This window comes from Lissotriton vulgaris, chromosome 3_1, assembly GCF_964263255.1.
Source record: "Lissotriton vulgaris chromosome 3_1, aLisVul1.2, whole genome shotgun sequence".
Taxonomy (NCBI): domain Eukaryota; kingdom Metazoa; phylum Chordata; class Amphibia; order Caudata; family Salamandridae; genus Lissotriton; species Lissotriton vulgaris.
Window position 1 is genome coordinate 781,811,507 of NC_141689.1, and position 25,328 is coordinate 781,836,834.

Genomic DNA, 25,328 nt, shown 5'->3' on the forward strand with positions numbered 1-25,328 from the left:
ACGTGCAGTTAGCAGGGAGGACTGTACTATGGGCCAAGCCATCCCATTGTTGTACATGCTTGAGCAACAGCTGAAGGAGGTCTGTGAAACATACGAAGGTGACGAAGAAAAAGTTGATGCATATACCTTGGCCAAGGCCTTAGCCAACCGCTTATCTCTAAATGCAAGGCTTCAAATGATTGTGTCAGATCAACATTACATAACTGCAACAATGTTGGATCCACGGTACAAATTGTTTGTCAGCAGTAGCGCAGTAATTCCTTTTTCAGATGGGGATGTTGCCAATTACAAAACTTCCATAGCTGTGGAAGCTAATGATTTAGAAACTGAACAGCTGTTACTTAAAGGCCTGCCAGTGCCAGCCCAGGACAGTCAAAGTACTCCAGGCCATCCTCCTGAGGCAAGTTCTTCAGAGCATGAGAGCAGTGCGTCTGCTTCCCAGCAGGCACCAACAGTACCAAAAGCAGCACCTACACGATCTGATTCAGCAGACACAACCAAAAGCATAACTGCTTTTTTTCTACAAAAAGGGATGGGTAAGTCCGTTGCTGTTGCAAAGGGGAAAGAGGACCAGCAAAGCCGAGCACCAATGAACACTGAGCGGACGGTTCAGGCCTATCTGGATGACACAACAGAGATGTTCATGGAGCAAAGCCCATTGGTCTATTGGTATGAAAGAAGGAGACAGTGGCCAGTGCTGAACAGGCTGGCGATAAAGTATCTGGCTTGTCCTGTAGCCAGTGTCCCTTCTGAGCGGGTTTTCAGTGCTGCTGGTGCCATTGTGACATCGAAAAGGACCAGTCTCTCCCCCAAAAGCGTGGAGAGGCTGACAATGATAAAAATGAATCAACACTTCATACCACCAGACTATAAAGTACGTGAATCAGAGCAGGACATCATCACTACTGTGTTACATGACCTACTTCTGTCCGAACCCCCAGAGTTTGAGGACGAGCTCCTCTTCCCTGACAACTAGGCTTTTAGATTGTTACTTTCTCCCTTCCTTTATTTGTGTTATTTATTTTCTTATTAACAATGGCTTTCTGGTGCAAAACTGCTAATAAAAACCACAACCAAATCCATCCCCACCACTGATTCTTTTTATGTACCTACTGGAGTTGCACGCCTGTGCATTTATTTTCACTGTATCTTTTTATTTACCTCCTGGAGTTGCACGCCTGTGCATTTATGTTCCATGTTGACTGCACTCCTCAGAGTCTTGCTCCATCTTCTTGACTCCCACTCAAGTCAATACAATCCCATTTTGCCAGCCATACATTGGATGTTGTAGATGGAGTATAGTACAATAACAATAATGTAGCCTCTAACAGTCCCTCCATAACAAGTGAACCGTACATGACTACAGCCATCCTCTATTTCATTTGAAATCTGCAGCTCATCACTGTCTTACTGAGTCTTAAGGCTACCACCTCTGTCTGCAGGCATTCATAGACGACTCTTCAGTGTCAAAAGAAACTTGAGCAGGCATCCACAACTGAAGTCAACTTGTTGTGACTCGTCATTACTTTTAAAAGGCTCGGCAGCATCTGTGATCAATCATCTGACAGTGAAAGAGAAGAGCAAGACAGGTATATTAAATGAATGATGCCATGCATTGCATTGGATGTATTGTTTTGCTGACTCTGAGCAAATGTGCATGGAGTTGAAGTATACTAGTAACTTCAGACTCACGTGATAGCCAATTTTTCCATGTTATTTAATAATATAAATTATTTACGCACTTGTGTTCCTACTACTACAGGTGCAGTCAGGACTTAATTTATCGTAGTCACTCGCTACAGACTGAGTTGCTGTTGCTGTTGGACTAGACGTGCCACACCTGATAATGATGGTGACCACCATATCTTTGCACGCTGTCAGGCAGTTGGATCTGAGCTGATTGATGTACAATGTTTCTTGGAGTGGAATACAAGGTAATAAATACAAATAAGAGGCACAGCACAGTAGACCCAGGCTACTACATGTGTGTGCACTGTGCAGTGGTAGAGTACAATAGTGGTATGATTGATGACTGAGAATGACGCATTGATTTTGTTGATTAATTTTGTAAATGCTAGGTTGCTTTTTTATTCCCCTTTCTGTGGCTCAGTGAAATTTTTAGGGAAATGCAGTTTGTGTTACGGGCGACCCTGTGTCGTCATGGGCCTGTTCTGTGCTGGCTCCTGTCTTTTTTTGTACTTCTAGATTAATAATGATGTGCAACTAGTAGACTTATACATATTGTATCGAAGCCGCCTCAGTCTGAAAGTCCTCTCATACGACTACTCCTCTTGTATTATTTTTTTGATCTTCACTGTAATACAATTTGTTTAGGTCATTCACATTCTTTTGTATTTGCCTTTTCTTTTTCAGGCTGGACGTTTTTCACCCACTGCTATTATACTATGAGCATCAACTCATTCTTACCACTAATCCTCATCATCAAGCAATTGGATGGTGGGAAACCAAGAATGATATTCAGCGTGTCCTTTTCTTACGTTTATTCCTTACATTCATTGGCTAGTGGATCAACATCATAAATCATCGTCTTCATTGTTTTGCTTTTGTTGTCTCCATGCGTACTGTTTTTCTTTCTCAAACCTTTCCCAAAACCCCCGTACCCATCCATTCAACAAACCCTAACCCTCTTCCCCCGGGCTGCGTGGTTTCATTGAGGTGTGATGTTTGTTACATTAAATATACACCAACAATTTGATCACGCGCTTGCTGGGGCAGATGTGGTGAAAGCAACAATAGTGAAATTTAAACAAGGCATGGCCAGGATCTTCTTCGGCTTCCCAACTCAAGCTCTGTGTATAATGCCAAATAATTTACCATTACCATCAAACAACGAATACATCTAATGAATTGGCGTAATTGTTTGGGTTTAAGTTTAAAGCATTATGATTTAGAAAAGTTTGACGTTGCTGTGAGTACTACAACTACAGTAGAAATTCTTATCTTCTCTTGCACTTAGTTTCCAGTCCCCAAAACCATTGTTTTGTTTCAGTTTAGCAGTTGCAATATTGGGTCAGTCGTGTAATGTACTGTACTTAATACTTATACTACCCCCACATTGTCTGTCACGCAAATGACTGCCTCTTTCTTTTTGTCTCAAAATGCTACTGGCAGGGTCTGTCTACTACTAGTACTATCACAGAAGTTCAGAACCACAGATTCTTCTCCATTGTCTTGGGAAACAAATGCAGCCTTTGCAGTGCCACACTTCATCATAAATCATCATCAGCAATCACAGGTAAGATAAGTTTGCTGTGAGGTATAACGCAAGACAGACTGGTAGTTCTTCTAATACTACAAATATAACTCGGTGAGGGTTTACCGCATCTATCTGTCTGCATGTTAAAGATGTGGCCAATATATTTTTTTATTTGAAAGCACTGTCCGCCGACCTGCATGGCCAATTAAACCTTGCGATGTTGCACAACGTACATTATTTGGTGAAACAGTCCCCCCTCCACCCCCCCAACAAACACAAATGAACTTCAAATGTTTTCTTTTGAACATAACTTTGTGTCTCATTTATTTTAACATAATATAAATAAAGATGATACAAAAATAAAATATATATTAAATCTTACCCCACAGCTGTCCCTACCCGCCTCCCCTAACCCCAACCAAATTTCCACGTTCAATGTAATGTAAACCCTAACACCCAATTCCCACCCACCAACAAAAGGATTGAAAAAGGGGCAAACAAACAGGGTCCATCTCAAAGCCGGCGGGCTTTCAAGTGTTTATCCACAATGAGCGTCACACGCTCCTCTATTTCACCCTCAAGCCTGGCTACCCGGAGGAGAATCTTTGTTTGGAATTGACGGCACCTACATTGGCATGCATGTTGTGGGGGGGTGGCCGATGCTGAAAAAATCTGGCAGCGGGCGGCTGCCTGACCACGACGACGTACTCCTGCAGGCTTGGGGGCCGGGGCATTGGAAGAGGCAGCAGCTGCTGCCGCCGCCTCCTCCTCCTCCTCCTCAGCCTGAGCCACCAGCCGGCGGTAGGCCTCAACGATGGCCTGCAGTTTCCGCTGCCGGGCCCGGACTGCCAACTCCTTTCTCGTTGGTTTTGAAGGAGTAACTATAAAGAAAGAGACAGAATTGTTGTAATCCAAAATCCCAGCAAATCAAGAACACAAAATGTATTCAACACATAGTGGCACAGTACAGTAGCACTAGCAAGCAAGCTGAGTACAAAAAATGGTGTTTTATCTATCTTGAACATTCTACGGCTTATATACTTAATTTGTTTGACTTTTTGGCACGGCATTATGCCTGCCCTAGTAGCATAGCATGGGTGTACTTCAACGGTCACACACATACGAACACCTGTCTTTTTCATATCTCGTTTCTTTATATCATATACTCTGTGCTTCCGGGAACAGTGACAGTCTCATACTAACATTAATTAACAGGGGCCAGCTAGTACTAGTAAATGTCTAGTAGAGACTATCATTCTTTATATCGCGCAACAAACCTTAGGTGGTTTGTGTTTCGCCAGCAACGACCCGGAATGCATCCAGTCGTCCCCTCCTTCCCTTGCCTTTGGGTTTGACCAAAACACCGCTGCTGACACTATCCACTACCCACCGATATTGGATGTGTCTCCCACCCACGCAGGCAGCTGTGTTTTCCCCTTTCTATGCTTCCACAACAACCCATGCATCCGACTGCTATCAGCCACCTGCATTGCTGATTCCAAAGTATCCTTCTATATTAGATGATTGGTGCTTTTTCCTTGCTCCTTTCATCATACTTAAAATCAATCTCCTTAGTGTTAATCCATCGGGGTCATGTAATGTTGTGGATAAGACTTTTTTAGTCTGCCACCAACCTTTCACAGCTGAGTTGTAGTCAGATAGAAGAGGCCTGTTATTTTATCAATTCTCGCCGGTGGTAATGCTAAGCTTGGTAATGACAAATAAAGTTGGCGTCATATATTGTCCAGTAGAACTTCAAGTTCATTATAAATATCAGAGTACAGTGAGGAAGTTTTCCCCACCCACCAAGTAATGCGGATCACTATTGAATGTAACTTACCATCGCCCACCGTTGTTGGCTCCTCCCCCACTGCTACTGGTGCTGGTGTAGGTGCCTCTGGTCCTCCTGTCCCCTCCGGGATCGCCTCTGCTGACGCTGCACCGCTGTCCCCGTCGGCACTGGTGGATGGTACCGGTTCTGCACCTGTAAAAATAAGTACACCTTTTTAGATGGATGCACAGCCCCCATTGTACTTGTTCACCAAGAATGGAGTTCTGCAAAACAGTTAAGTACAACGTAATCAGTAGTAGTCCACATTGCCTAGTACAGCAGAGTAACTAACTCACTACACATATTAGCATTCATTTGTTATGGTATGGTACCCAAGCTCATCTCATCTCTACTGCTACTCTAGTCCTTGGAAAGTTAGACTGAACCATGTAACCTAACCAGTTTGTACATCAATGTCTACAGTTTTGCGCATGCTACCTCGCAGCTTGTTGCGCAGTACGAGAAGACGCCTTTGAGGCCACATGATTGTTCAAAGCATACACCTGAAGAGTGGAAAATAAAAAGGCCCGTATTTACTTTTTGAATGTGGATTGTGGAATCGAGTTTGCTTACAGCCTCAGGTTACACCTTTTTTTTAGCATGACTGCTAAAAACTTGCATAAATGTATTTAATTTTTTCATACTGTCTAACGTGCACCACTTTTGTCATTATTTTTCGGCAGATGAGAAGATTTCCTTCTACGAAGCAGAGATTTCCAGAGCTTACCAAAAAGAGGCATATGTAACCAGTATACGATCAATGGTGAGGGGTCTCCGACATTTCCCACATTTCCCTATCGTGCACTGGTAGCTGTACAAATGTAGATTACTTTATTCAGCCTTTTTTAACTCTGGATTTTTTCTGGTGGGCCTTGACGTATTTCACGGAACAACTTAAAAACATTGATGTTACTTACTTAGTTACTTCTAACAAAATAAAGCTTTTGAAGTACCACATTGACTCGGAAGTATATTTTCAGTGTCTGTTGTCTTGTAGACTTACACGAGAGAGTGAGCAAAAGGGGGTTACTTAGGTTATGGATTGTGTAATAAAAGCATTGGGCATCTTGGTATTGGGGTTCAGGAGTGGGATAATTGAATAATTGACCAATGACTGAGCCCATATAGGTTGTCGTTCAGTGAATTGTGGGTTCCTCAGAGTTCTGTGACTGAGGTGTAAGACTGTAAGTAAGTAAGGTCCAACCTGCTATCACCAACATCCAATTTTGTGGTGCATACATAGTTATGTATGTGACTGCATAGAAGAATACCCGCAAGAGTAGTAGTGGTATACTAACGTTTACAAAATACTAGACCAACATCTGGATGCATACTTGGTTGGTGTTAATTGGCAAAGAAGAGACATTACAGAGGAAAAAGCATAAGACAGGAGTGGACCCTGTGCCTGCAGCTATTCTATCACAGATTTTTTGAAAAGATTAATACCTTAACTAAAGAGTGGGCAACAGGGCAAGCTTACCTACAGACAGTCTAGTAGTAGCACAGAGAGTCATAGCAGAGGCTCTTTGAAGGAACAGAAAGGCAGGGACAGATACCCCAAATTTTGAAAACATAATCAAAATCAAAAATGCATTTGTCAAAATGTAGTTAGGAATGAAATCTCATTAATCGGTTGGAAAAAGAAGCTCCGTTAGAAAGTTAGGGAAATATCATTGTTCCAAAAGAAAGCACTGTTGGACTTACTTGGGACAGCAGCAGGATCTTCAGTAGAGGAGCTCTGTGCCTATGGTTCAGGTTCACCCGCCGACTCGGTCCCAGCCTTCTGCTTGCCCCTGGGTTCTGTGGTTCATGTAAGAAATAATAAAGAAAGAGAAAAACATTGAGTGCTGTGAAACATAGACAGCATTTCAAAAACCACTGCTACAACATTAAAAGAAACAAACATTGATCTACCAAATGACTACTGCCTTGCATGATTCACTGACTGTATATATACTTGGAGAAAACAAATCAAATGTTCCATAAACATTCTGATTGCAGATTACTAAGTAGCACAGAGGCAGTAACACCTGAACAATCCACCGATTCAAGAATGGGGTAATCAATTATCTGTAAGTAGGCATTTCTTTTTTATTTTTGCCAGCAAAATGCATAGATCACAAGGAGGAGACATGCTTAACTTTGTGCATACTAACACGAAATTGTACGTTCATTGCATCATATTTTGTTCTGCTACTGACTGAATGCTACTGCTGCCCTACCCACTCACTAAACAAACTACATCAGTTCTATAGAGGGCTGAGGCAGGGGCAGCTCTAGGCTCATGGTGGTCCTGGCCAGGGAGCGTAGGTAGGGGGGCCCGGAAGAGGAGGTCGGGGCGGAGCACGGAGGCCAGTGAAGAGGGGGGAGTCAGGGTGTTTGGAAGTGGAACAGAGCCGGAGGCACCAAATCCCTGCCAGGGGCCGCCACGCAAATATGTATCCATCCTCTGAGGATTATTAAATTAAGGATATATATTGGTGTGGTGGCCCCTGGCGTTTGGTGGCCCTGTGCAGTTGCACAGCTTGCACATGCCTAAAGCCTGCCCTGGCTGAGGTAAGAAGAACAAAGTAACTTTAGCATTCATTGCCAGAGGAGGATTCATGCAGAAGAGAAGGCTGTGAAAAAAAAATGATACAATATGCAAACACGTACAATTATCCATCAACCGCTATTTCACTGACGGACAAAGGAAGGACAAGACTCTATCAATAGCATTAACTAACTTCAGTTCTCTACAATAAAGAAAATCTCACATCAATAAACAGCAAAAGCTAGCGCCAAATTGAACACGCAAGAGTCAGTGAAGATGAAGAAGCGCAGCACAGACCAGTGTCATACAATTACAGTAGATATAACGGAATACATCGGAAATGTAACTAGGAGCACCAGTCATCGCGTTACTTATTCAGCCAAGATTTACAAAGATACAATAACAATACTTATACTACTATAGATATATATTATACACACACTTTTTTTTTTTGGGTAGCCACTCACCAAGACCCACGACCTCGACACCAAGCAGGTCCAACAGGTCCTGCTCCCGGTCCAAAATGTCTGCCCAGCGGTGGGTCAGCTGATGGTGGGTACGCCGGATACCGGAGCAGCGGAAGACTGCCCGGCGCACCTTCGCCCACCGCCGGAGACGCTCTTCAATCTGGTGGTAGCCGGAGCGGGCCTGCCGCCTGCTGCCAACATCAAGGGGAGGTGGCGCTGGATAAAAAAGACCAGGGCAGCCACCTCCTCCTCCCCAAAAAGTTGGCGGGGCCTCACCCCTAGGGGGAGCATTCTGCCGCAAGGCAGCCGGGTTTTTGGGGGCACAGGCGCCTTGCCCTTTGAGCCATGGTCAAGGGCGCCAGCTGCTGCTGGCGCCCTTGACCATGGTTCTGGGTGGAGGGGAGAAGAAAAGTTCAAGACAAAAAGGTAGGGGAAAGAAGAAGCAAGGTAAAAGAAGGAAGTAAAATAAAACAATAGAAAAGTTGTAAAAGTAGAAATAAAATGAAAAATATAAACCTAGGCACAGAGAGAGATAGGTAATAACTAAAGAAAGTTTGAAAAAGTGGGTAAAAAGACCAGGATTGAAGAGATATCAGCAAGATGCTAAAGTAGGCCCAAAACCATAGCCAGAGTGTGTGATCCAAGATGGCTGCGCCCATCGCGACCGCGTGGGTAGGTTTGCGCGATATTTAGCGCGATCACGCACTTTTGTAGTGCGAACGAGAAGATGAGTTCCCGAACATGTCTTGCACAACCCGAACACGTTACTTGTGACCCGGAACAGGAAATAAGGGAACGCAAGCGGGCGGGACAAACCTCTTGGGTAACTTAGCGCGCTAGCCATCCCGAGCATGCAGGCAACGCCCCGAACACGCGCACCGCGCTCCCGAAGACGAAAAACGGCGCGCGAACGGGTCTAGCAAGCAACTATGCATGGCTGCGGAGCTACGCGTAGTTCGCGGAGTGCAAGTGCGTCTTCACGTAGCTCCGCGGAGTCCGACTCCGCGAACTACACCCAGGGTTAGAAATGACCCGCCCAGGGTGTGAGTGACTTCTGCAAGAAGTGGTCTAGGGTTCCCATTCTCCTTAGCTTCCACTGACCTTAGTTTCCACCTGATGCTATATCGTCTGCCTGCTCTCAGATTGAATCCTGCCACTCTGTTGCTGATATTTTGTGTTCTAGACAAAACACCCAGTACCATATTGCCAGAAGAGCTAGGAGACATGATTTCATCCCTCCCAGATGACTGATGTAACTGAGTGCAAAAGATTTGTCCATTTTTAAAAGAATGGAGCATTAGCTTCTTTCTTTGAGAAAACGTTAGATTGCAAACAAGCCTTTTATAAGTTCTAAACATTTATTTGTTCAATATGGACTTTTCCTTGGACCATTTTCCTCAAGTCAAGAATTGACCACATCCTAGCTGCCATTGCTGGCATCTGACGCTAATATGATATCTTGGCTATCGAGGCATGAAGAACATTGCTTTCCTGATCCAGTGAACTCAACTGAGAGTAACAATACCTTTTTTCAGATATTTGTTTTTTAACCATTGAAGGAGCTTGTAATGTAAATGTTCTTGTCAAGCTTCTGTTGAAGAAGTGGACTAATTGAAATTCCCTGCTATCCTCAGCTCTCTCAAGAGAAGGTTGAGATACAGTAGCCTCTCTCGAAGAATTTGAGGGAAATGAGGAAAGGTGAAAGACAGGTGCTGCAGTTCATGCTGGTCGCAAATCGCATATGATAAAACCTGGCCTGGAGTCACTGATCAGCATTCTGGTATGGCAAACGTCTGCTGCTAGTTAAATCCCACACTCAAATGGATAGCGATGGGAAGAGGATCTACACGTGTGCAGAAAGGTAGGGTTGGAGCTTGTAGAAGTGGTGTGATTTCTTTTGCAGCTAAACCCTTACACAGATTTTGAGTGGGTGTTGAAGTCAGTAAAGGCAGCATTGACCCACATTACCCTCCCCAGGACATATAGCAAGCATCGACCTGGATACAACTTCCCAGGACTACCAGTCATCAGAGAGCTCATAACAGCAGCTGGCCACTCCAAATTAGTAAGACTGATTCCAACAAACAGCAAGACAGTGAAAAGGAACACAAGGGAAATGAACATGAGAAACACAACAGAAGTGTGGGGCACTATGTATTTGAACGAGGGACGGAAATGAAACTGCAAATTGCTGGCAGGCAAAGGGATCCTAGAGAAAAGGTGTTTTGTATCACTGTGGCACAAATAACCCATAAGTGGCCTATGACTCAGAAGCTCCACTCCCAAAAAGGCTAACAGTCTAAAGTTTGGTTTTAAAGCACCCTTTCTTCCACATTCCCCAATATCTAGCCTGTTTGAATTTATTGACCCTAAGACTATTGTAAATGGCCTTAGTAACTAATTCCCAGCCCGTCTCCAAACATCTTTCTTTTAAACTCCTGTCAGTCCTAAAACAATCATCTGAATAGATAAAGCGAGAAGGCTTAAAAGCTGAGCTAGGGATAGGGAAGAAATCAAGCACATTACCAACATTTCTGAGACTTTATGAGAATACATCTTTGGACTGGTAAGTGATAGAAAATATCATAGGAAATAGTTGCAAGCCCTAAGAATTATGTTTCTGACTTCGGCCAATTGATTACAACCAATAGATGTTGAAGAAGAGTAGAAGCAAAGATGATCAACAAGAAGAGACTCATCTTGAGCCACAAAGAGCAAGTTGTCTAAGTAGATGATAAGGCAGATTCTTTTCTCTCCCTGAGAAAAGCCTGCAAGGGGTTCATGAGCTTTTTAAAGCATCATGGAACTGAGGAAAGACAGAAAGTGCATGTATGTCAATTTGCAAAAATGACAGTTGTAGGGATGTGACATCACAGGCCTGCTGATATCACACAAATCGATGACATGTGACTCTTAAACTTTGAATCACAGGAAGTGATGTTCAATGACTTTGAACTGATTTCATTAAAGGACATGAATGAAGTTAACAAAAATATAGAATCTTTTGGCCAAATGGTTCTCTTGATGTGAACCAAGACAGCACCTCTAGAATTGGTTAGGTTTTTCAAGATAATATCCAAACGGAAGCATAGAACCTTTACAACAGGGAGTCATATATTAATGGAAAACCAAGGACTAAATTCCACCTCTCCTAGTTTTGGTGGACCTGTAGTTTAATTGATAAATGTAAGTGCACCCAAATATAAATGCAATGTGACCATTAAAATTGTAGACATTTAAAAGCACAAGTGAAACATTATTAGCCTGATTCACAAAGGTTACTTACACTTTTGAGTAAGTTACTACTTTTTGCTTATTTTCCAAACCTGAGTGTAAGTTTCTGCTAAAACAATAGTAGTAAGTCCAGTACCACACATGGCAAATGTCTGGCACTGAAACACCATATCTTAGAAAATAATGGGGGTAGGGAGTTAAAATAAACCCAATATGATATACTGTTGAATTAAAGAATTCAAAATAGTTAAAATGTAAACAATGGTAATTTAATGTTAAACAATATATAAAAATGTTGAGTACATGATTATTATTCAATAATAAAACATTTCATTGCTGTATATTGAATTTAAAAATAATGTAACAATACTGTTGATTAAAATATAACTACATTTATTTTAATTACTTCTGTATGTCACTCTTAATTGCTAATGCATTTTCATTTTTTCTCGTTAGGTGTTTTTTTTTATTTAAACTTCAGAAAATTACTTTAATATATTTCCATTTAATAAGGTTTGCTTTTGTAGCTCTTTTTATTGATTTTATATGATCTGGGTAAAGCATTACACAAACATGTGCCATAGGTTGGTGAGATCCATCCCCAAGTACCCTTGCAATTGACATATCTACACATAACAATGCAATTCAACAACTCATAAAAAGCATTACAAATAACGTTCCAGGCCCACATTGGCCTGGGGTTTAACATATTACCTATGTACCCCGGGAGGTTTGTATACCAGTTCCTCGAGGGTGGTGCAATGGTTCATTCTACTAGTCCACTTTGTGATTGAGGGAGTATGGGTGTACCGCCAGTGCCATACTAAGGGGCCTATTACGATCTCAGTCGGAATGCCTCTGACCTTAGGTCAGATGCAATCCAAAAGAGATCATCGATTTCAATTCCGACATGCTGATTACAATACGGCCGGTTGGAATTAAAACCTGGCTGGTCATTCCGGTTCGATTCCGATGAGCTCAAGGAGCCCGTTGGCCAGTAAGAAGCCAGTCCATAATCCAAATTGATGGCGTTTTATGCCATCCGACTGCGATGTATGGTTTCCGACAGGCTTTCCATGCCGGACTTTCTGACATGGAAAGCCTGTGAGAAAGTGTGTTTGGGGCCCCCCAGCAGGGCCCCCTTTGGTGTCTCCTAGGTTCTCTATGGGAGCTTGTGTTATGGATGGTTTACAGCTATAACACAAGCTCCCATAGAGAAATGGGAGTATGCGACCGCACCCTGTGCAGTTGCATCGTAATAGCGGGGCCGGGACCACCGACTGGAGGTCGGGTAGTCCCGAGACTTATATGGTGTCAGGCGGACCTGAGTTGTAGTAGGGTCCTATGTCTTACTTCACAAATCTACGACGGAATATCACGTGCCTTAACCATGCATGCCTTTACTTAGCAGTCTTTATTACGCATGTTCCGCAATCATGTATGTCTTTAGCACACACATCTTTACCACAAACATACATAGGATTACATTAAAGTAAACATTACCATGCATGCCTTTGCCATGCATATCTTTACCATCCTTTGTGTAAATGGTAAAAATTGGGAATAATTGTAGATTTTTTTTATATATTTACCCAAATGTATTTAAAAGTACAGAAACATTTTTACAATCATAAAACGTACTGTTGCAGCCTATTTATGGGCAACAGAAAATAACACAACACAAACCATCACTTCAGTACACAAACATATCAAAACACTAACAATACAAATACTATTTTTGTCACATATTTGATCACCCAAAAACACATATGACAACAATTATACAATTATTTTACTGAAAGTTTTAGTATATAAAAACAAGCATCCACCATTTTGTGATCAGTGGTACACAACCTTTTGAAGTGACCGCATACTACTACTACAGGACTACTACAGAAACATTATTCCAAACAGTGCATCTAGCTGTGACAGTAAGAATAAATATAAAGTTTAGTATGTGTTAAAGGACTAAAGAGTATTACAGTTAATGAATTTTAATGACATCAGAATTTACCTACAGAGTCTACTAACTGTAGGAACACTTCAATTTGTCAACGTCCAGAAATTATACCTGTAAGTTAAAATAAATTTAGAAATTGCATTTGAAATAGCAAAATAAAGACTTGCAATATAATAACAACTAATTACTTTTCCAACTTCAATAAGTTTTAAGTCAGAGAAGGTGCTAGACAGTGGCTGGGGGGCAGATTTACTATTCTAACTCCGCCAAGTACTTACTTCAGTGAAAGGCCCGGACAGTGGCCGGGGGGCAGATTTACATGATTTCCAAAAAGCATAAAACATTAGTAAAACCTTAAAGAAACAAAAATGGAATATATTTTTTTCATTTCATATTAACATACCATACATCTAGAACAAAACTATTTTTACCTAATATACTGTTAAAAATGAAACAATATTATTCCATCTTTAACTTGTAACAGAATCTCAAATCAAAGTGAAAAACTAAAAACTCAGATCAAACCTTTATTACATAAAAGGTAATTGCTATTTACAAAAAACAACTTTAAAACAATTCTCTTTAAAGTTCAGAAAACCAACATTTTTTCCATCACATAAACTATGAAATCCATAGTTACTGCAAAGATTCCTGACAACTAACAATATATTTTACTATAACATTTGTGTTTTAGATAATGGAAAATCAGAAAGCTGCATATATGCTATCAACCTGAGGAAATTGACTTCTAAAATACAATGGTTGCCTTTATTGTAAAGAGAAATTAACTGAACCCAGGAGTCATTGGAGGTTTGTTGACTATTTCTCATCATATTACAAAGGCAGGGTGGTTATCCTTGGTTACATAGTTGAAAGAACCGTATGAACATAACCACTGCAATGAAGATTGAGGCTAGATAAAATGTACAGAATATTGAAACTCTAGCTGCCACCTCCAATGAACCCTGTGGATCAGTTTTGAGGGCGGTATCCCAGAACATCTCCATGCATGTTGTGAATAAAATTCCCACAATCTCCAATTTGAGAAGAATGATACAACTTAAAAAACAGAAGAGTAATCCCATGAGAGTAACTCCCAGAACCCATTGAGTTATTAACATTCCTCCTGAATTTACTAAAACCTTCAAAAAAGAACCTCTCCTACTTTATGATAATGAAAACCTACCCAAACGTATACACATTTTTGGCACCATTCATAATACAGTTATGTGTGGGAATAGTAAAATTTGGATGATGGATAGAACGTTTAAATCAACTTTTAAATCAACACCCCATCCATTTGCCCAAATTTATATTATTGGTACAAATATAAATAACACTACCACCCCTTTAATTTATAGCTGACTGCCCGACAAATATTCCTCTACATATACTGAATTTATAAAAACCAAAACAATTAACAAAAGTCCTAGGAAAATAGTAATTGACTTCAAATTACAAAATAATAATGCTATTAATAATATTTGCCCAGATATCTAAAATCAAGGATGTTTTTCTTCACTTTCCCCAGGCATATAGGAGGAAAAAAAAGAAAAATCCTTAGTTGAGGAATACATGACAAGCAGTAAGCTGCAATATGAACTTTGGAAACATACAGTGTTGTGTTTTGTACCTCCTGAATGTGTGGACAAATTCTACACCTCAAATATAAAATCAAATTTTTTTATCAAAATGAGGACAAATTGGCAACACTTCTAAATTACTTTGGAGATAAATGGATTGACAGGTAGGATCACAGAAGGAAACCACGTTTTCCAATTAAGTGGTGGAACTGTTACTCCACCTTCTCAGAGGGAGGTTAAACTCCAAACACTTCAATAGAAGTAAGGCATAATTAATTTATCAGCAGTTTTTGTAAACCCCACCCTAACTTATTGTCATATAGCTACTTCTTTTCTATATACTGTGTTAAGTTAGCATGAGCTTATTAAATGTTTAAACGCCATTTTACCTTTCTGCCTCATTTTGCACACGACACATAATTGTTGATTTAGCTTTCAACCCAGAAGAGTTTCATTATTTACTTGAGAAATAATATGTTATTGCTCTGATATCTGTTTTGCTCGGTACACTGTCTGCACAGTGAGTGCTGAAGGCTGAAAGGATAACTAAACACAATGTTGTTGTGAGAAATGATCTTAGCACGTCCATAGACATAACACACATGCTGCTGCCAAAATCTGGCTCTAGGCGGGTTTTATATTGTTGTGCTGCACACACACAAAACACACTTGATGGTGCTTTGCATGCAGAGAGCTGGTGGAAGATGATGTGATCCTCTGCCACTGCGATTTTGAGGTATGGGCCCGCCCTGCTAAGACCCAAATGAGACCTTCATAGATGTAAAATACTATGCTAAATAGGGAGGGTGTGAATTAGGTATTGTTAATTCCTATTCATTACAGCATCTTAGTATGCTGTCACCATTCGCCTTTTATGGACTAGTAACTATGCTGATAACTTTGTTGCTTATAATATGTTTTCTAATATTGTACAAGATACTGCGTTTGAGAACCTTGCATTAGTAAATAAATATTTCAAACATGCACGTGTCCTCTTTTACTCCACGTTCTGGTTTGTAATGATTATATAACGAAAGAGTGTTCATGTGTTCCACGATACCTGAGGTAATCTAAGTTCATGTTCTGGTCTGTATAAGCATTGGGAGTTTGTTATGACCAATGAGACACTGTAGCTAGCTCGGTAAGGGGATTTTGGGTACTGAGGTGAGTTTTGGGCCATCCTAATTCACCGAGGTTCCAGGTCTCTATGCACAGTTCTGTAGGAGAACGGAATTCCCGCTACAGGGCGCCCATACGTTGTTGGCCTTATATCATGACACTCGAGTAGTATATCATTCAAACCTTAACACCTTCACTGTCGTTTCCGGAAAACGGTGGTGTCGGAAAAACCTACCTATTTTCGAAATAGGTCTTTTCAGGCTTGATTCTTTCTAAAATGGTTTCCTTGAATTACTACCCAGTTGTGCTTCAAAGTAATCTTTGTTTTTTCGCACTCTTATGCTGTCATGGCCCAAGCCATGGACATTCCGCAGCATAGTCGCATTGCGGTGCGTGATCCTTTGCGGGCTTATAATGTTCCTTTGGAGGGCTTGGCTGTGATAATGGTGGTGAGTGCGGAACATGATTATCCATACAAACTATTTTATTCGTGGGTGACGTTTCTGGCGGTGGACGCACTCCCACGGCTGTACCTAATGAGTATACTCCGTACAGGGCACAAGAAGTTCCTATTGATGTTTGGCAGCATGGAGTTTGGTTTGGTGGCGCCCTACCCCATACTTTATCGGCTCCGAGGTTAGGTCCTTTGTCCATTCCAGGCGCTAGTTGGCCTGTTTTGGCTGGATTCACTCCTCATCCTCTACACGGCAATTGTAAAGTGGCTGAACTCCGACGACTACATGTAGTCGCGATTGCGGTGATTAGAGCCTTGGTGCATTACATGGGCTGTAATCTTCCGGGTGGAGCCCCGGGGGATGCGGCGCTTCCAGCCGGACATGGCGGTTTAAAAATCAGTCCTGTCATGGTGAATGCGGTCATGGGCAAGAAGCCCCAAGATAAGGATGTTTTTCCTTTCTGGCTTGCCGAGAAGTTTGACCAGCTGGAAGCTGTATTTCCTAATACGACTCCGGGTGAAAAACACCGGATTCTTACGCTAAGTTTGCCGAAAGATTTGGCCCCTGAGCTCGTTGACTGTGAGTCCTGGGGAAAGACTTTTGCAGGGGTCTATGCGAGGTGCTACGGCACCCCGTCTATGTACGTGCTGTCTTTGGTCCTTAATCGTGTTCAAGATGATCACGGACCGGAGACTGCGGTTGAATTGGGCATGCGCCTGTGTGGCACCTTTGATGTGGTTTTCGATCTGATCCTTGCGAATGTCAAGGGAGATGTAGTGAACTTTCAGGTGGCTAACGCGTTAGCGGCGCTTCCCAATGCCGAGGAACCCCGACAGTTAGCGAAGATCATTGTGGCCTCTTATAAAACCGTGGGCCGCAATGCCAAGGGACTTAAGCCTTTTTCTGTTAAAGAGAAAAAGCAGCCCCAGGGACAAGCTTCGGAAACTGACGTTCAGCCCAAGTCCAAAAAACAAAATTGGCTTAAAAAACAGAAACAGGGTAAGCAACAGCAACAACAACAGACCCAGAGTTCTCGTCCTGCGTCTCCGTTGCCTGTGCAGTCGGAACGTACTTATGACTTGCGCGATCGCGCGACGATTAAAATACCTGATCGTTTTCAGGCTTCTGACCAACGCTCTCCTCGTTCCTTTCAGGACTCATCAGCTCCGACAACCGGTGGTGGAGGGGGCGACAGGGGTCAGGTTGGCCAGCAAGGACGTGACCAGCCCCGCCCGAGGAACGGTGCAGAAAAGCAGGAGGGCTCAACGCCTAAGAGACCGCAGTTTGCCAAGAAGAAAGTCGCAGCCTTAACAGCGCATCGATATGCCCCAGATAGTGAGAACGCGGCTTCGGAATCTGACGTGGGCTCTGACCTTGCTGGACAGCGCGGCGGAGATTACCATAGTGAGAGAGGCCCTCCGTCCACTACTGAAGGTGAAAGCGACTGATACGTATGTTGTCATTGAAACAGCTGATACCAGAGTTGCTCCCCCTGATAGACTTTTTTAAATTGTCCTGTTAATCGAGGGTGACATACAGCGAACCATTAAAGGGGTATTTTGGGAAAATCTTTCGTCTACATATGACATTTTGCTTTCGGAGGCTGACTGGCCCCCACATTTTGTGCTCGCAGCTCCGCGAGGGGAGGAGGTGATCCTCCCCAGTTTCGCGAACACAGTCTCGAAAGAGGATGCGCTGCACTTTGCAGAAGAGTGGGCTCTGGCTCTAGCACCGGCTGTGTATCGCAATCAATGTGGTTGGGATAGATTGTCCCCGTGCCATGAGATTCCTTTACGGTCTTAGCCGCAGCCTCAACCTCAATATCCCATATGGCGAGAAGCTAAGGCTTCCGTCGCGGCTATCCTTGAACAATTGGAATATCAAGGTGTGATTGAAACCTGTGTGTCACCAATGAATAACCCTCTTTTTACTGTGAACAAGCCAGACGGTTCATATCATTTGGTATTGGATTACCGGCATTTAAACTCGCATTGCCGTAACTGCGCAGTACAGAATACCCACGGCTCTGCTCTTGTGAATAGTCTTGTGCGTAAGCGGTTTAAAACCACGCTTGACCTTTCCAACGGTTTTTATGCCCATCGATTGGATGCTCTAAGTTCCCAATGGACGTCCTTTACTTGCGGCGGTGTGCAAAAACAATATCGGCGTTTGCCTATGGGCTATAAGAATAGTCCTGGAATTTTCACTGCCCGCATAGTCTCCCTCTTAGAGGGAATCGACCCAGATGCTTGTTCATATGTGGATGACATATATCTCACAGACGACGAACTTTGGGAGCATCTGTGTCGAGTCAACGGGATAATTTGTGCCTTTGCCGCCTTAGGTTACAAATTCAACTTTGCAAATCGCACATTGCAGAGTACACAGTGTTTTTTCTGGGCTACGAGATCAACAATGAGGGATAGGGATTGGCTCCTCACTTCCTGGAGAAATGCGCACAATTGCGCGCTCCAACAACACTGAAAAAATTACAATCTCTACTGGGCTTCTTAAATTTCGGGAGGACTTACATTCCGGAATATGCCCAGCGTATCAAGCCATTGTATGCTTTGATACAACCATCTTTTTCCAAATCATGCTGGCTGCCAGAGCATTCGGCTATTCTGCAGTCTTTGTAAGCTGATCTGCTCGCTTCTAAATTCTTACTGACTCGTAATAACCAGACCAACCTGGTGATAAGAATTATCCCTGGGACGGTGGGTTTCACGTACCTGACTTTTAATGAAGGAGACACAGTAGCTATTGCTTACAAGTCACACTTGTACACGTCAGCTGAATTGTGCTTTTCCACTGTGGAGAAGGTTTTGACGGCTGTGCAGATGGCTATTCTTAAGGAACGTGCCCTGTCACAGGGAAAGCGCATGTTGGTTGTTACCCCGTGTCCTGCCTTGGAGGCAGTCACAAAAGCCAGTGTACCTAATTTTAAAGCTTTGCACCCTCGGTGGATTCAATGGGCTTCATCCTTGACATCCCAGGATGTCACGTTTATTTTTTACGCCTCCTTACGGTGGCAGGAGTACTTACAGTATGAATTCGTTCATCCGGCTCCTTTAGCAATGCGCCCCCTGGAGGATTTCCATTGCATCATTTACACTGATGGTTCGGCGCAGGTGGCGCATGGCTCTAAACATGCCTACGTTTCCGCATGCGCCATTGTGGTCGGTGCCATGGTGAACGACGAGTTCAAGTCCAGTGTCGTGCACACGCAGACACTAGGGGACTGCACTGCACAATTAGCAGAGCTTCGTGCTCTGATGCTTGCATTGGAGTACGCGGATCCTTGTGTGACAACTCTAATCGTAAGTGATACTTACTACTGTGTCCAGTCTTACAATGAAAACTTGATCTATTGGATTCAGAATGACTTTCGTGATTCCAAGGGTAGCACAATAAAACATAAAATTATCTGGGTCCGAGTGGATGAGCTTAAAGAGCGGTTGCCACTTGTGTTTGTGATTCATACTATCGGCCATCAGCGCGTAGGGGTCCACGCTGTCGGTAACTCGCTTGCTGATGAAGCGGCGAAGTCAGCAGTATCGAAATACTTAGTTGCAGCAGTTACACGGTCCAAAAGTAAAATAGATGATGACATCTTGGCGGCTGTTACTGCCACTGAGAAGGGAGGTAAATATCCTGCGGGGTTCCCTTCGAAGTACACATACCACTTAAGTCTTGATAAGGTTCCTTATGTGAAAATTCCTGAAGTTGGCGAACGTTTGATTCCCAACTCGGATCGCAGGGCTACTTTGATTACAGCGGCTCATGAAGGTGTGGCGTCTGCGCATGCGGGCGTCTCAGCCACTGTAACTCAGCTACAACAGAGGTTCTGGTGGCGGGGACTGTACAAACAGATGCGTGATTATGTCCTTCAATGTGACATTTGCAAGCAGATCAAGCCTTCGACTGCTGAGCGTCCGCCTTAGACACAGTTGTACATATCTAATAAACCACTGGGTTGCGTTTATTTGGATCACTGCGGTCCTTTTTCTTCTGATACTGCGTATAAATACATCTTAATAGCAGTTGACTCATGCACACGCTTTGTGTGGGTATTGCCAAATCGCAGCGCTGATTCACGGACTGTCATTAGAGATTTGCGTGTCTTTGTAGGGATTTTTGCCTGTGGTACCTTCCATTCGGATCAGGGTCCGGCTTTCGCCTCTAAGGCGTATAAGGATGCTATGATTTCGTTGGGGGTCCAAGTCAAGTTTTCGTCTCCATACAGACCTGAGGGTAATAGTGTAGTGGAGCGAATGAACCGTGACTTAAAACAATCTTTGACAGCTCGAGTTATAGGCACTGGCAGAAACTGGTTAGCCCACCTTAATGGCGTGCAGCATGCTCTAAACAATCTCCCTAGAAGGTCTCTGGGTTGGCGGACCCCGTACAAAATGCTCTTTGGTATCAAGATGTATCTCCCTGACCTCGATGGTCTAGACTGCGTGGCTCAAACCACGGCCTTTGATGTGGATGAACATTGCAATGTTTTAAAGGTTCTACTAAAGACCAGAGACAGTCTAGCAAAGGAACATTTGCCCTCCACATCGGATGATGCATTGCAGATCCCGGTAGTTGGCTGGCTACCCAAAGTTGGAGAACTGGTTCGAGAGAAGATCGATAACAAGAAAGAATTTGGTCCTTCCTATCGAGCACCGGTTCCCGTTCTTGGAGTGAAGGGCACAAGAACAGTCATTTAACCACCACTTCCAGGTCGTAAGGAAAACAGGTTTATCTCAATTGACAATGTCAAATTACACAGGGTGGCCGATTCTTCATAGTATGATACCGGCAGTCTCCTGTCCTTCGGTGGTGAGAAATTCTGTGTTGGCCACTATTTCAAATTCTGATCCGGAAGTGGCCCTCGAGATGCCTGCCATTTCCAATCCTTTATTAAATACTTTTCACGTTAATAACATTGATGACATAGACTATGCCTATCCTGCGGATTTGTTGATGTCTGATATACAGACACGTTTGACCACAGAATCCCGATTCTCATTTGACTCTGTTTCAGTAAATTCGAAGAAGCCCTCACGTCTTGCGACATATGCCACGTTCTTTAAAAAAACGTTTTTGGTCCCTCCATGGAGATATATTTGGCTGGTGCTTTTTTCAGTTTATCTTTTTATGTCAATTGGATTTGTGTTTTATTTTTTCCATCTGGTCGATGGACACTATGTCGAGGAGAGAACATGCATTCAGCTTCTTAATGAAACTTTGGACCCCCTTTTCTCGTCGAATTCTGCACACAGACTTAAGAGAGACTTGAATTTTGTAAACATCACTGCTTGGCCGATTCTTGATGGGATTGTGTGGGATGCAGTTAAATTTCAAATCCATGGCCCCACTGAAGTGGTTAATGTCCCTAATGTACTCAGAGTGAACATGGGGGATGTGGTGAAACAAAACATACGTTCTGATGATTGGGATGTTCAGGCCGTAGAGTCATTATTTTCTGATTTGAAATATTATGTTGCCTTTGATGCTGAAGATTTGTATTTAGAATCTGCTAATTATGGTGATTTGTTTTGCTTTCAACATTTTGGCAATCATTTCTTGCATAAAACGGCTTCTAGAAGGGGTACTGTAAATTACACACAGTGGGAACATTGCCCGGCACCGTTACAAGGTAGCTCCAGTACATTTTTGAAAAAGTACACTTATTTTACCGACTTTAATCAATCAAGTCCTGAGTCATTTTACTTTAAAATGACACAGAAGCCCATGTCCAAAGTTAGACTTACCGATACTAAATTGTTGTATTCGAAGTCCTTTCTAGACAGATTAGCTGCAGATGGCTATGAGCTATGGAAGGAAACCATTGACCTTAAATCGGTTTGGGGTTCTAAAAATTGGCAGGTACAAGGTACTGAGGCTTTGTACCGTGCATGTCTCATCCCAAATCATATGTTGTTTTTAAATTCTACCATTTTCCAGACAACATGCTTTGGATTGGCTACTTCAAAAAAATTAAATATCCCTTCTTTTCCTGATTTAGAAGAATATTCGGGTTGGAATAATTTTACAAAGTTTTCCATTTGAGAATTGTAAACGTTAATGCAAAATGCATCCTTCAATATATCCAGTTTGGATCCTAAGGTTTGGCTTATGTGGCACAGAAGCTTGGATTCTTGCCAACGTCGCTTCTTGGGTTTAGCTGAAGGTTTTACACAAGTCAGGCCTGATCCACGTTTTGATGCTGACTATACAGTCACCACTTACTCAGTTGGCAAATTATGTCAGAATTGGCAACAACATTCTACATTAGCTGCTGTTAAATTACATCTTTCCAAGCTGACTGATGATGTGGATTTAAACGACTTCATTAAGGGCCCGGCTAATGGTAGATCTAAAAGGTGGATTTATGCAATTTACAATGAAATCTGGAAAATTTCACAAGTTGAGGCTGCTAAGCACCTAAGAGCGATAGATCAAGCTAATTTAGAAAAAGTGCTTGCAGTTGTAGATAACAGTATTAACATGCTTTCTTCCCGCATTTATACATTGAATAATATTGTATCATCTGTTGTTGACATCGTACATGATGAAGTGTCTGTTTTGTACCATGGTCAGAATCAATTGTGTTCTATTATGCAGTTTGCTTGGACCCTGCAGACGCTTAAGGCTGGTCGTGTGCCTTGGAGTTGCATGAATGTTTCCTCTCGTTTTGCACCTTTTAATTTAACTGACAAACAACGCATGCTTTCAATGCCTGATGCTTCATTTTTCATGTTACACATTGAGAGGTTGGAGTCTTTACCATTTTCTGTTGCTGAAGCGACTGCTGCAACGTTGCTTATCCACGGATTGATCACATTGCCATTTGCCTTGTACAGGTTTACTACTTGTATGCGTTACATAGCTATAGGGAGATATGAACCATTAGGGAACTCATTCCTCCACGAGACGCGGTCTCTTCCGTTCACTTATAGATGCCTGAAAGTCGGGAAAGAGGTGTACCTTAATGGGGAAGAATGCACAGAGTCCCCTGACCATTCATTGATATGCAGACACATCCAGTTACATGGTTCTTGTAATCAGGACCGGCCTAATTTAGCCTGTTTTTTAAAGGGGACCCCAGTTCCTGCAATAGTTCCCACATTCACATTACTGGCGAATGGTAGTTATTTGCTGTTGAACAACGAGGAGTGTTGTGGTTTAATTAAAGGGGTCGCTTACGTGGTAACTGTATCGGAACGTGTAGTCTGTTGCAAAAACGTCCTGTATCCCCCTACACATGGGAGTTCAGCTGTTTCCATCTGGCCGCGCATCCCAACCTTGAAAGCAGAGTTCAATGGTATGACTAGAATAAGAGCCCTTTTGTTTCAAAAAGAAGTGGCCCTGAGTACGGCCCGAGAAACATTTGTCCTTCACATAGCTAATACGCGCACCGAGGTGCAGGCCCTTTAGAACACTGATTTACCGTTACATTTCAGTGAGCTGGTTCACCAAATCTTTAATGCCTCCTCCACATCTGGGCTGGCTCATTTTTTTAAATTGGTTAGCAGTGGTCTCTTGACTTCATTCGAGAAGATATTTGGAATCATCCCTAGCTTTTTCCATTCTATATTTTCGAGTCTGTTTGGCGGCTTCCCGGTTTTGCTGGCATAAGCTGCAGGCGTTTTGATTATATTTAGTTTTGTTAAACATGGATGCCTGTCCTACGCTGGAAGCCGCAGAGCCACTCCTACTGCTGTTTCGCAACCGGATGCTTGATTACTATGGCACCCTGCCGCTTGCGACTTTAAGCACGGCTTTTGGATTATCGTTTCGATTTTCCTACTTCACATGTGTCCAGCCTGTTTTTCATTGTCTGAGCTGCGATTTCGAATGGGCCCTTGATTTGTGTCTCTGCTTGACGGTGTCTCCTGATGTCGATTTTGATCATCTGATGAGCCCCGTAGTTGCTCACGAGTTGGTTTGTTCTGGCGAAAGGATTATGGCCTTGGCAGCGATGCATGGACTAATGGGTCATTGGAACATAATCACAGCGGCGCATGAGTTCTTGGCACACAGCGTTGTGGAAAACCCACCAAGTTGTCCTCTGATGCTGCTAGAGGATCCAATGCTGGAGGAACACGTATGTTCTTTTCCACTGCTTAATTGGATGGCTGAACTGTTTTCGGATGATGACAGTGATTTCATTTTAGAAGCTGTTGCTGCATATTTTGCTTATACAGTCCTACCATGAGATGCCTCAGAAACTTTTTATTATTTAGGCACGTACCTGTATGTATTTTTGATGGTGCCTTTAGCTTACACTGAGTTCTTTTTATACGCCCCAGGCCTATTGACATTATATTTGGGGATTTTTGAACCTTTTGTTTTGGCCACTATAGGCCGTCATGTACGACTTTTAAGATTAGCTTTGCTCATTATTATTGAACTTTGCTTTCATGTTATGCCCCTATTCTGGTGTTACATTTCCTTGTTTTTGTCCGTGCTCGGATCATTGGGGGGTTGTCATATAGCTACTTTTTTTCTATATACTGTGTTAAGTTAGCATGAGCTTATTAAATGTTTAAACGCCATTTTACCTTTCTGCCTCATTTTGCACACAACACATAATTGTTGATTTAGCTTTCAACCCAGAAGAGCTTCGTGATTTACTTGAGAAATAATATGTTATTGCTCTGATATCTGTTTTGCTCGGTACACTGTCTGCACAGTGAGTGCTGAAGGCTGAAAGGATAACTAAACACGATGTTGTTGTGAGAAATTATCTTAGCACGTCCATAGATATAACACACATGCTGCTGCCAAAATCTGGCTTTAGGCGGGTTTTATATTGTTGTGCTGCACACACACAAAATACACTTGATGGTGCTTCGCATGCAGAGAGCTGGTGGAAGATGATGTGATCCTCTGCCACTGAGATTTTGAGGTATGGGCCCGCCCTGCTATAACC

At 42.6% G+C, this 25,328-nt stretch overlaps 1 pseudogene; it reads right to left on the reverse strand.

Annotated features, from left to right (window-relative positions):
* Positions 1-3,730: 3,730 nt before the first annotated feature.
* Positions 3,731-25,328, reverse strand: part of LOC147727027 (uncharacterized) — a 41,417-nt pseudogene continuing 19,819 nt past the window's right edge.